Genomic DNA, 14,282 nt, shown 5'->3' with positions numbered 1-14,282 from the left:
GTATTTGGAACTTAATAGCATCTTAAGCATAATCTGCTAGAAAGTCTTGATAGTAATCCAATGCTTGCCACAACCCATTAAGATTAGCATAATAATGAGAAATTGACATATCACCTTACTTCGTACTATGGATCTTATTTTGTAACTCAAATATTTGAACATCATTTCCCACTTGTGAATAAGTGAGAGTAGTTACACTTCATATTTTTGCCGTGATGTCAAACAATAAATATGTTCTAGAGATGTGTAGTTGCATTGAGTTAGTTAGCCAAGACATGACAAGTGACTTTTCTGAATCCCACAATTTGGATGTAGATTCGCTAACAACAGGCTTCTTATTAGCACCCCTAATATAGCCTTGGAGGCCTCTAGCCTTGATGAACAATAAACATGATCGAGACTAAGCAAGATAGTTGTTTCTATCAAGTTTGATGTGGCTAATTTGTAGAGACGGGTTGTCAGAACTTATGACATTTTTTATCTGTTGCTATCATTTAAAAAAAAGAAAATGAAAAAAAAACTCCAAAAAAGACAACAACCAACAATAGAAAAACCAAGAAATAAAAAATCTCAAAAATTTCAACCTTACCAAATCAAGAAATTTTTAAAGAGAAATGTGAGAATATAGCTTCAAGATCGATGATGATGGCGAAATGAACAAACTCCGCCGAAGTAAGCGTCACGTGCCAACGTGTAGAGGATCGACAGTGGCTAATAGAGTTGCATAAGGCTCACGCAAATCTCTTTTAGACACCAGCTTCTAGGGTTTTGTTGGCGATGAAGCTCCAACTCCTTTAGGACCAATGGTGAGAAAAAATAACAACCTTAAGGGGATGAGTACCAATTTGGGGATTTTTCTAAGGTTTATGCTATTTCAAAGAAAATCGAAAGTTGGTCCCTAAATTAGGATAAAACCTTTGATACCATGATGAAATTAGATATCTGAGGGATGAATTTTGAAGGGATTTGAATAATCTCACTCATTTATGAAAAAGATGATTACTCAGGTTATTTATATAAAGAGAAAAACCTTATCTAAGGAAAGAAATAATATACAATCCATAATATCATGTCTATCTAATCTCTAATTAACAACAATAGAATGAATCTTTGTAGTCAACATTTTAGACTATCGAAATAATTAAGGTTGTCAACAATTTATTAGCACCTTGCTTATAGAAATTGAAATTGAATCTCTTACATTTCTGAAACAAATACAAGTTATTTATCCAGAAAGTGGATTTTTTTTATTCTTTTTAATAAATGCATCTACAAGATAATCACATGTGAGTTATCAAATCATCACTTGTAGTTTGCGAGATTACTATTTTAAATAATTAGTTTAAGAAGAAAACTTTCATATACATTTGAGACAATTCTTGCTAATTTTGGTGAGTTTATTTTTCAGGTTTCTAATGCTTACTTTATGCTAGATTATCAATGTGAGTATCAAAAAAGCTTGTTATTTATATGTATAAAATGGTTTAGTAGAATTAATTACTAAATGTCTCCGGTTAACAGCTAAATCATATCTTTTGAGAACAAAACTTTTGTATATGTATAATGATATGATATTTTACATGAATCGGCACTTACATGCATCATGGCAATAAGTTATGATAAATACTCCCTATTACAATTGGATTTTGGTTAAGAGCTAAATGCAACCTATTTCAAAAAATTTCGAATGTACAATTTAATTGCATGTTGCCCCACCACAATGCACGAAATGGGTGATGAATCGCTAAACTAACTATAATTACGATAAAGGCAAGCGCACCTATCGATTAATAGTATCGCTATGGTGAGTCGGGAATATCGTATCCACGAGGATTAAAAGTACCAGTAATTACCTTTTTTCTATTATTTAGCCTATAAATTGAAAGGGTTATTTTTAACCTAAAATTTAACTAAACTAATTACTAAGAACACAACAGAGAATGAATTAAGAAAATAATCGAATAAACCAATGAGATAGACAATACCCAGGAAAGAATCCACCTAGACTTCACTTATTATTCTGAATCTGAATTAAACGATTTATTCACTTGTGCCTTGATCCGTAGAAATCCCTAAATTATATTAATACCTCTTTCGAGAGTAAAAAACAACTGACTCTAGGTTGATTAATTGAAATCTCTTTCTAATTAAAACCCTTATTGTCGCATTAACTCGATCTATGGATTCCCCTATTAGGTTTGACTCTAATCCTATAGATTTATGTCGTCCTATTTCTAGGATTGCATACAACTCCACTCAATTATACTAGATCTACTCTTAAACAATGACTTTTGCTCCACTGAATAAGCACATTCAACATGATTCAATATCCTGAAAATATCAAAACACGAAATAAGCAAACATAATTGAGAACAAGAATTCAAGTATTTATCATGTAAATTAGAAATTAAATAACAAGATCCATCATAGGTTTCATCTTCCCTAGGTATCTAGGGAATTTAGTTCATAATCTGGAATGAAAACATCTCAAAGTTAGGAAAACAACAAGATATAAAGAAACCCAAGAAAACTTCTAAAGAAATTAAATGGAGATTTTCAATCTTGAAGGAGATTCTGCATCTAAGTTGAATCTTGTGGCATTCTGTGAGTCTTTTCTTCGTTCTTCTCTACGTGTCTCTTTAGGTCATTTTCTACTATGTATTTATAAAGTTTAGAATGCTCAAAAAGACTAAAAATAAGGTTTTTCCACGTGTTTGGGAAACAGGGAGCGATATCGACACGGGCTAACACATGGGCGTGTGGCTCGCTCGTGTGGCTCATACAGGCATGTGCCCTGCCCGTGTGGGAATGCCCAAGTTGTGTGGTTCCTGAAGATAGCTCTTTTTGTTCGATTTTGGCCTATTTTTTGCTCATTTAACTTTCCTATACTCACCTAAGTATAGAAACATGAATCTAGAGGATTAGGAGCATCAAATTCACTAATTTACATAATAAATCATCCAAAAACGCATCAAGAATGAGATTGAAAACATGTTACTTTTATGGCTTATCAATGGGTATTCAAAGAAAGTTTGGTATATATATTAATTATGGATCTCTTTTTAATGTTAAATATTTTGATTGAATCGAAGATTCAAATATGATGTGATTTATTACTTTTTTTTATTTGATAGTTTTTCCAATATTAGGGGGATAGAAATAACCATTGGATGAAATAATTACTTAGAATGAATTATCATTATCCTAGATCTTCTAGAAAGCAATTTGAACCAGAAGTTCAAAAGATAATTCACTTTATTGCAAGTTAATTGCTAGATGCATTTACTTACCAAATGAGAACAACCAAGTGTTATATACCAACTGATGTTTTGAAGTCTCGACAAGACAATATATTAGAATAAATGAAAGTAATGCATGCCTGAAGCATAGTAAATCAATTGGTTCCAAAGATGAAAATTCTTTGTAAAATAAAATAAAAAATCTAAATGGTTATATAGTGGGGTTATCTCCTGAACAGACCCAAGACATAATTAATCATTAGAACTCTAGAAGGGATTTAGGTACCTAAAGATGAAAATTGTGAAAATAAAGGAATCTTGATAAGTTACGTCAATACGAAAAACTATGGGACCATGAACATGAAAACTTGTCGACAACGATTTTGCAATGTTGAAATAATGAAAAAAATGAGGATATTGAATAACTTTGTTGAGAAATATAGACATGAAGTAGATTGACCAAAATAGAAAAACGCAATTGAAATAAAATTAAATTTGTGAAGTTTTTGACCAATAGTCCAAACATCTAAAGGTTTGGGGTACAAGTGAGTAGTTTTGTGAAAACAAAATGAGGAAAAAATTAAATTTTTTTGCTAAGTCTCAGCATAGATATAATATCCTTTTGTGGTGGATGCAATAAACTTTAGGTATCTTATTAATATGACAGTTCATGAAAGATTTGACATGCGTCTAATATTTATTGTTACAACATTTTATATGAAACACTACATAGTGAAATTTATATTAAAATCCTTGAAGGATTTAGAATGCTAGAAACATATAAAAATTAATGTGAAACTGTTAAATATATTTGTGTAAATATTTAATGATTTGATTGGAACATATGTATTATCATACCAGGATCATGATCAAAGTTGATTATGATTATTGTTGGAACTCTTGAAGAGACCAAAATATATTTTCACATAAAATTCTTCCCCACTCATGACTTTTAGAAGAATGATGATATAAACATTTATAAAATCTATTCAAGTTATCATTTGAAAAACTAATATCCAATATTGAGATAAGTAGAATATAAGATATTATGCGACGTTGTCATAAGAGGGAGTAAATATGTGTTGTACTCTTTTTTTCTTAATTGAGATTTTATCCCACTGAGCTTTTCAGATAAGATTTTTAACGAAGCAACATGTCATACGTATTATAGATATGTGTACTTTATCTTAGGTTGTACTCTATTTATTCTCTATTTTATAATAATTTCATAATTTTAATATTAATATTATAATAATTTATATTATTTAGACGCTTTTAGATAAAAGAAATAATTTAAATATATTCTTTTAAAATGAAGATTTATTTGGAGACAAATATTGACCATGAAACAAATTTTACAATTTTTAATATTAAAAACCATTAAATTAAAATTTCCTTGTACACATTTTCCACAAATCCAATAAAAGGATCCCTACTTAAAGCCTACAATCCTAAGATCATTAAAAATTTCAGTAACTTCACCTACTTGATATCATGTAAAACCAGTAAACTTTTACCAATTAATCTCTTATTCATAGCATGTAGGTCCAAGTCTTTAATGAGTTTAAAAACCCTTTAATTAAACTTTCATCTAAACCTTCTATATATCAGTTCTTATTAGTTCCAATTTTCGACCCATCATTCAAAATTTCAAACTCAACTTGGTCATACAAAAGCTATAAATATATTAATACAAGAAATAACATTTAGTACATTGTCACGGGAGTTTTGAGACCTCGTAACTAGGGTTAAGAATTTAACAAAATTTTAAAATTATTTATAGAATAAAAAATATATTGTTAATGTATCAAATACAAACCCTTAATACAATATATAAAACAAAATTAAATTAAATTTACATGCTTTCATAATCTTTAATACGTTTAATGCTTCTTTTTTTAATTTTTTTCTACATTCATATTGGATTTAGTTACGTACTTTGATTTAATTAATTTTAATCTTTTTGTTTTTCGAATTGGTCAATTTTTAGTCTTTGTATTTTTTTTAATTTTAAAATATTAGTCCTGACCAAATAGTCGATTTAGCCCACGTTCTACAACTGGATTATTTTTAGCCGTTATATTTTTCAATTTTCAAAATTTCATTCTTAATGTAAACAACATTTGTATAATTTATTAATTGACTTTTTTGTGAGTAATATGTGAAAATAGTAGGTTGACATGGCATTGCAATGAATTTTAAAAATATCATAACTTAATAACTAAATTCAATAGCTACCTTGTGGTTAAGACTAAAATTTTAAAATTGTAAAAATATAGGAACTAAAAATAATCAAATTAATGTAAATAGACTAAATCCACAACTTATACATAGTAGAGGTACTAATAACAAAATATAACCTTTGTACAAGTCAACTTTTTTGAATAATTTTAAAAAAAGAGTTATTTATTTTAAAAATTCAAAGATTAAATTATATTGAAAAAAAAACATTTTTTTATCAATTATGGCATACATGGATAGAAAAAAATTATGTAACAAATTTATAAAAAAAAATTATATAAGAAACAAATGTGATTTTGGTTGAAATAGTAAAGTTGAGAAAATGAAGGTTTTAAGATCTTGAGTTCAAATCTCACCGTATATGCATGTATTTTTCTAAATTATTTGTAAAAATACCCTTAAAATTACATTTTAGTTTGGACCCGATTGAGAGTGACACAAACTCAATCAAAATTTTAAATAATAATATATGATTTGAAACTTTAGATGCATAATAAATAATTATATTACTAAATCTAATGATTGATTTGTAAAATATTAATCATAAAAAAACTACATAAATGGTCATCTAATTATACTTGTGTTCTTGTTTTGGTCATTTAACTTTAAATTTTTTTAATTTAAGCACTAATGTTTGGATTCATTCTTGTTTTGGTTATACGTGATTAATTTGATAATAGAAAGTCTTTTTCTAACTGGTATAATAACACATTTAGTCTTCAACACTTACATATTCTATCAATTTGATCCTAATTCTCAATAATTCAATAAATTTAACCCTTTTAGGAAGTTTGAGGATCAAATTGATAGAATTTGTAAATGTGAAGGGTTAAATTTAACCATTAACTGTTGGTTGGTCGTTGATTGGTTGTTGACCTAATATTTTATTATTTTTTTTATAATTTTTTTTATTTTTAATCTATTTATATTGTTAATACATATAGATGCCACATGATAATTCTTAATTGGATTGAAGTGCAATGTGGCACATTCTAATTGGGCTACATTTTAATCAAATTTTTTTTAAAAAGGTAGTGGAAATAAATGGTAACAAAATATAAGTTTAAGTACTACTCTGACTAAAAAAACTCGAAAGGGGAAATAATGTTTTAAGCATAAAATACAATTTAGATAAATTACTTAAAAAGTTGGAGGCTCATTGATTTGTCCAAATCAACATAAAAGAAGCAAGCAACTCTTCAACTCTTTACCAAACTTTGCAACCCTAATTTCACTTTCAAGCAAAAATTGAAAGAAATCTTGCACACTTAAATTTAGCAATAATTTAAAAAATAAAAATAGAATTGTAGAGAAGAGACGAGAGGGAGGACAAAAATATTTGGAAAGCCATCAACCGGTACTTGAAGGTTGCTAGTCGATAGGGTGACTGTGAAATTTTGTAATAGAAAAAGGAATTTTTTTTTTACATGGTAGTTGTTAACACTTTCTAAGTAAAATTGTGTGAACCAAAATGCTCCTCAGTCTTTTTTAACTTCTTAATTGCTTCAATCAGTAGATACCCATTTTGGATGAAAACAAGCATCACTTTTGATATCAATGAAAGAAATGAAGCATACTCTCGTTATGCTCTCCATGAATCCAAACGGAAAAATGTTGTCAAACAATTTCTTTTTATCTTTTATTCAATTGGAATTCTCTATAAATAAAATAATATATGGGGTGTGCGGATTAGAAAGTGTTTTTATTAATTAATTTATGTTATTTTTATTCAACCAATATTTTTTTTATCTCTTTCTATAAATAAATAACATTGGTAGAGTTATTTACATAAATTTTTACACATGAGTTTCATATATTGTTATTTTGCCTAAAAGTTGTGATAATTTATTTCCTAATAATAAATTATAATTTTTAAAAATTACAATTTGTACTGGGAGAATTACTTTCCTACAGGAAGTAATTAAACTATCTATTGTTTTGTATTTAGTTCGTGTTACTTAAGTCCACACTCGACACAATTCGACCTATAAGCATAGTGGTGAAGGACGTTCGGTTGAAAGCTAAGAACAATACAAGTTGCTCGAAAAATCAACTGTTTTTTTTTTACAGATTTAATCAAAGAATTTGATTTAAATCCTAATTATACTAATTTTTTTGAGGAAAAATATATGCAATTATCATTGAATTAAAATGCTTGTTTTTTTAATTCTTTTTAATATAACAATTTTTGGAAAAAGTGCCATGAAGGTTCTATATTAAGAGTTAGACTGTATTTTGTCTCTCTCTATTAAAAATAGACAAATTAGTCATTGTACATTAGATTAAATAGCAAATTGGTCATTTATGTTAAAAATTCCATCTATTTGTACTATTAAAACTGATGAAGCTGATAGAATAACCAAATAATGATATGTCGCATGTCATGTGTACCTCATGCTGATGTACGAGGACTAATTTTTAACGATAGAAATGGATGAAATTTTTAACAGAAGAACTAGTTTACTCTTTGATTTAATATATAATGACTAATTTACTCATTTTTTTAGTAGAGAAGGTAAAATGTAATTAAACTGATCGTACAAAGACTTTCATAGTATATTTACCAATAATTAAAAGAAAAAAGACTAACTTTTTGGTATAGGCCTAAAGTCAAAAGAAATGAGAATTAATTTTAGTTAGGAGAATCCGTCTTTTTTGCATTGAAAGGGACATAAAGTGCATTGCAATTATAGGGAAATGATGAATTTAAGAAAGAAAGAAAACCAAAATAATATCATATTTCATAAATAATTACAGGTTAAAAGAAAATAATAAAAAATTAAAAGTAGTCCTCAGTCCTTCCCTTGAACCCAATTTGTCCAAATGTAAGAGTGATGAACAGTCCCAAGTGCCATAATACCAACCACAACCTGCTCATTTATCAATTAATACCATATGAGAACTGAGGTTTTTGTTTTTTTGTTTTTTAATCTTCAATGAATAGACTAACAACAATTGAAACCAATGTTAAGAAAATAAATCAAACTTCTCCTTCTCCATGCCTTTATAGGGATGATAATTTTTTCCAATTAAGTTGTTCGTCCACTGATAAAAAGTGAATATTAGATTTAAAGTTTAAGTTTAAAAGTCGATTGATTGTTAATTCAATTTGTATTGATATTATTGTTAATATAGGAAGATTTGGGTTTGAGTACCCTAAAGCGTATTATCCTTTTACTTAAAAGTTGAGAGAAACTATAAGTAATTTTAGACATAATATCAAAAAGAATAAATATGATAAAAAATTAGTGAAAGAAAAATCCAAATTCCATTGGTTTGGGTTATGTCTCCAAAAAAAAGTTTTTAAAATCACTTCAACAAAGAACAAAGTGGACAAGATGGTTCCATGGTCTAATGGTGAGGCCCATACTGGAAAATGGGCAAAACTTGTCTACAAATTATGAACCCAAAGTACAAATGGCATTGAAAAATCTATAGCAAAAGAAATAGTGTAAAATATAATTACCAAAACTGAGAAGTAAGAGGAGGAGGAGTAGTGAAGTGAGCAAGCTCGGTTCCAATGCTCTCAAACAAAAGCCCCGTTAAGCTCTTGCCATTGATTGCCGGTATGCTTGACGGAGCAATCCATCCGATCAGCCCAAATCATATTACGTTGAAGTCCCTACGCAGCCAGTCCCTCTCAAAGCTTCCCATTATCCAATCACAATTAACAATTTAATCCCTCGAAACATCATATTAATACTCACAAATCAACATTTTGCTGTCACAACTTACCATGTGAACTTTCCCCCGCAAGCACCGGCCAGCCTCAAAGGGTTCCTACCCCTCACACTTGATTTCAAAAACCCTGAAATCGTACGTTCACTCACTTAAAACTCAACACACAACTAAAAATACAATTAACAATTATATCAACCAATTATTGCTAGCGTTAAGTTAAATTTAAACTCACCCACGCATGTTTTACACAGGTGAAACTCATATTTGAGAGCTCAGCATTCTTGAAAATCTCAACTTTACCCATTGAGTCGAAAAGTGATAGACAAAATGTATGTTATTGTTTTACGGTACTTTACGAATTTGGGTCTCACTGTTCATGATAAAATAAAAAGTGTACCTGAAGAGAGGCAGGTTTTGTTCGGTGGGGATGAGAAGGAGGTGGCGCTGCCGAGGCGCACGACGGTTGATGGGCTTGAAAATGTAGCTGCCATTATTGGGGGGTATGGCTTTTGAGTGCAAGTGGTGACTGATTGATTATGAATATTGGGAAGCTTGTGGGATCGTATGATCGTAGGTGGGGATGAAGATTTTGTTGGATGGTAATTTATTCAATAGCTTTATGCCACGTAAGAATTGAGTGGATAAAGTGGGCTCTCCTTACCTTGTTGGCTGATAATCCTATACACCAATTGGATTATGCTTTTATATATACTAGTATTATATTTTACAATTTTTATTTTATTAGCACTAAAAATTAATTTTAAAATAAATTTAATTAAATTATGACTATTTTAGATCTTTTATTAGAAAAATTAAATGTATTATAATTATTTAAGATTAGATAAGATTTCAAATCAACGAATAAATTAATGTTTTGATCAATCATTTTAAATATATACTTTGAAATTAAACAAATTTATATTTTGGTAGGATATGAACATTTAATATTCTCAATTCACCTACAAAACTATTTAAATGCATTCATGTGAAAAAAAAAAGTTATGGTTTTGATATTGTGTTCATACTATCGTATTAAAGGATCTTGATTGCTTACTTTCTATTCATATTATGCATGCGGCTTTATATGAATTAACCGTTTTTACAAACATTTTTTTCAATTGAGCTACGGTAATTAAAAGGAAAGTTTTAGGAACTTTTGGTGTTTTATTGTGTATGAAAATTAGGAAAGAAGAAAAAATTCTATTTCAATTTCAGCCATAAATTTAATTTCATCTAATGGCCAAAAACCTCATTCTTTCTTTCTTCTTTTCACTACAGTTTTAACGTTTTTGTTCATCGCTTCTTGTGTTATTTTGTGTTTAGTAACCGAGCTCAAACCATCAAAATTTTGTTTGTTTCTGTCCATTTGTTTATTTTTAAAGTTATTCATATTCGATTCATGTTTGTTTAAATTTTAAATATTATTTTCAAATTTAGTTTGTTTATTATTTGGTATATTCAAATTCAGTTTATTCAGTGTTTGTAAACATGTTTAATTAATTAATGTTCACGTACATTAAATAAGCATGTTCACAAATAATAAACCAAGGAAATAAAAAATAAATCAACTAAATTTAAATATAAAAATAAGTATTTTTCATAAGAAAATATTATCTTTAAACGAGTTAATAAATAAATTTATTCGGAAACATAAACAAACCAAACACACATTTATTTAAACTCATTCATTTAATAAAATAAGCGTACATTATTTATTCATACTCATTTATTTAACCATCAATTTTTGATAGTTGAATTGTGATGTTATAGATAATAATTTTCTTAGCAAGCAACAAATACATTTTGAGTAAATGATTTTTTTTTAAAAGAAAAAAGGAGGCAGTAGCTTTGAATGAGTAAAAATGGTGGGACGGTGCGGAAGAGTAAAATTGACGTGTATTATTATCCGGCTGCTGCCGGTAATTAATTTTAATTTCAATTTTGGTGCAAATATATTTACTTTTTTAACTTTTACTGCCGGTATATGTAAATATTATATGATTTGTATAAACAAAAAATTAAAATAAAATTACTTGTCTTTTCCCTTTTTTTTCTGATGATTTTGATAAAAAATAAATGTTACGTTTAGATTTGATTCCAAAATTAATTTAAGTTAAATTATGATATGATGTGGTTGATAGTAGGGTAATGAGATGGTAATTAAATTAAGTTAATAGTGTGGCTCATAATTATAGACTAATAATTAAGGAAACATTTAAAACTTAAGGAACTAACCTAGAATTAAAAGTTTCTTAAAATGCTCATGTTTCTTACTTTATAAGTATGTATACTGTCATATATATAAAATAAACAAAAAATTAAATTAAATTATTTCTTTTTTCTCTTTTTCTTATCTAATGAAGTCGACAAAAATTAAATATTATTATATTTATATATGATTCTTAAATCAATTTAAATTAAATTATTATATGATTTGATATGATTCTAATTATTTCATAATATAATTAAATTAAGTTAATAATAGGGCCGTAATTATAGGCTTCCATGAACCCTTTGTCCTTTGTTTTTTGTTGTGCTGAATGTAAAATTTGTTTGAAGTATTTAAATTTGAATCCAAATTTGTAACTTTTTTAATGTTAGAGTAAAACATATGGCAAGAAAGAAAATAATATCATATCATAAATAAGATTATTCTATCCAATTATTTTTTTTAAAATTTAGTTTAATTATGAAAGTATTTAAAAGCTTTTAAAAAGATATAATGTCTAGAATTACTCATAACTTACTATCAACAGGTTAGGTGAAACTTAACACTGACGGAGGTTTCTCTCCTAAAAAATCCTATACTTCAATAAAGGGGTGTTCTGAAATCAAGATGGAACCTGATTATTTGGTTGGTTATTTTACCAATATATATAATATTTGTAATATAATGTTTCATATATAATGAATAATGACAACGTGAATATGATTATAATTTTAATCAGAAACATCCATTTGGCGTCAAAACGAAATATTGGTACCAAACCCTTACAGTATGTTTGGTTGGATGGAATTGCTATGCCATTCCTGCCTTATTCCGTGCGCTACAGTGATTCATACGTTTGGTTCACCGTTTAGGTGATTCTGCAGTTTAGCTATTACAGCCATATTCCCTCACCTCCTGTAATAGGTATTCAGTAGTGAGGGCACTAAATTGCTATTCAACACACACGCCGAATACATTTTCAGATTTTGGGACCAAAATAGCCTGATTTCTTCTCCCCAAAATTCTGCTCCAGATTTCTTCCAACCTTTTTCTCCAAATCAAGCATCCATCCATCTACCCTTCATCTTCATCTCCTCAAAGGTACGTTTTCTTTTTTTTTTTTTTTACTTCAATCCGACAGCTTCTCTCACCCAGCCTCTCTTGCTTGCTTTGCCTCCGGCCACTTTCATTCCTTCGCTCTTTCATGTCAGTCAACTGAAGTCACCAGTTCCTCCGTTCTTCTCGATAGCCTCTATCTTGTTTATGATTTTAGTTTAGGGGTTTGCTCTGTTCTGCTCTTTTTTTTTGCTTTTCTTCTCTATGATTCTTGTTTATAGAAGAGAAATAACTGTTTGTCTTATTGTTACTGCTAGTGGATGTTCATTAATTTATTGATTTCGGTTCCTCCCTAATGCTTTATAGTTCATATTTAGTTCATCTGTGCCTTTTTTATGGTTCTATGTTTTGTTGACCTAGTTTAGGATATGGATTAAATTTGGGATATCTTCACATTTGGTGGTCTTTGTTGATGCTATTCTGCACTGAACCAATCTATCTCTATGTTGCTTGATTTGCTTTGTCTAAACCCTATACCAGTGGTTGCAGGTTGATAGGCCACTTGGCTTAATTACTTACTGCTTGTTGTTCCTCCTGATTACTATATTTGCTTGTAATTTCTGGTTCTTGCTTTTGTAGCCTCATTGCATTCTATTATTTCTACTAAGCACAATAACTCAGACTTGACTTACTCTCTTGCTATAGTAATTTGGAAATAGATGGAAACATATCTATGAAATGTTGTTCTGTATTTTTCTTCACAAGCACATTAATAGAAAACTGTATAATTTATCCGGATGAAGTATATATTAATAGAAAACTGTATAATTTACCCGGGTAAAGTATGTATTAATAGAAAACTGTATAATTTACCCGGGTAAAGTATGTATTAACAGAAAACTGTATAATTTATCCGGATGAAGTATGTATTAATAGAAAACTGTATAATTTACCCGGGTAAAGTATGTATTAACAGAAAATTATATAATTTACCCGGATGAAGTATGTATTAACAGATATACTTAAGATCTAGTTGGCACTTAAAATCTAGTTGGACTACCACGTAGGATTATCATTAGGGAGATAATAATAACATAAATGACTAAAACGTAACATTTCAAATATAAGTGACTAAAATGTAACCCGAGGCAAACAAAAGTGACTATTTTTGTAGTTTACCCATAAATAAAACATTGCAATATATGTAAAATTTATTAATGTATATATATAATAAACTCAAATAAACAATGAAAAGATAATAAATTCTTAGATATATATATATTTGTTTAATTTAAAACAGCTTTTATAAAATATTTTCAGGAAATCTACCAAATAACGGAAAATATTTTACATAAATTCATCCAAACACCAGAAAAGTAAATCATTTCTAGAAAAGTAAATCATTTTCCATAAATTATTTTCCGGAAAATATTTTACTGGCAAACAAACGGAGCCTAAATATGTATTGAAATTTAAAAATAATAAAGCAGATTATATATTTTTTATAGTGTTATATATTTTGATTTTTTAATTCATATAATAATAGTTATATAATGAATGTTATTAAATTATATTTTTTATTAAATTATATTTAATAATAATTATGTTAAAATATGGTTAAACTATTTATTATTTTTATTAAATTATTTTCAATAATAATCTTATTAAAATTTAATAACAATAACAATATTCATCTCCCTTAACAAAAATTCTGCTAAGGGTATTCCGGTCATTTTAGTTTTTTTCCTTATATTATTACAACATCATTCCATTCAACCAAACACAAGAATACTATTACAGTTCTATTCCATTCCATTCAACCAAACAGTTGAATTACTTATTACAGTTCTATTCCA

The 14,282-nt window shown here is 28.2% G+C and overlaps 1 pseudogene; it reads right to left on the bottom strand.

Moving 5' to 3' along the window:
• Window positions 1–8,110: 8,110 nt before the first annotated feature.
• On the bottom strand, window positions 8,111–9,735 carry LOC121232201 (photosystem I subunit O-like; annotated as a pseudogene).
• Window positions 9,736–14,282: the final 4,547 nt, after the last annotated feature.

The sequence above is a fragment of the Gossypium hirsutum genome, chromosome A07 (assembly GCF_007990345.1).
Source record: "Gossypium hirsutum isolate 1008001.06 chromosome A07, Gossypium_hirsutum_v2.1, whole genome shotgun sequence".
Taxonomy (NCBI): domain Eukaryota; kingdom Viridiplantae; phylum Streptophyta; class Magnoliopsida; order Malvales; family Malvaceae; genus Gossypium; species Gossypium hirsutum.
Note: the sequence above shows the minus strand (reverse complement) of the source record. Positions and strands in the feature narration are given on the sequence as shown.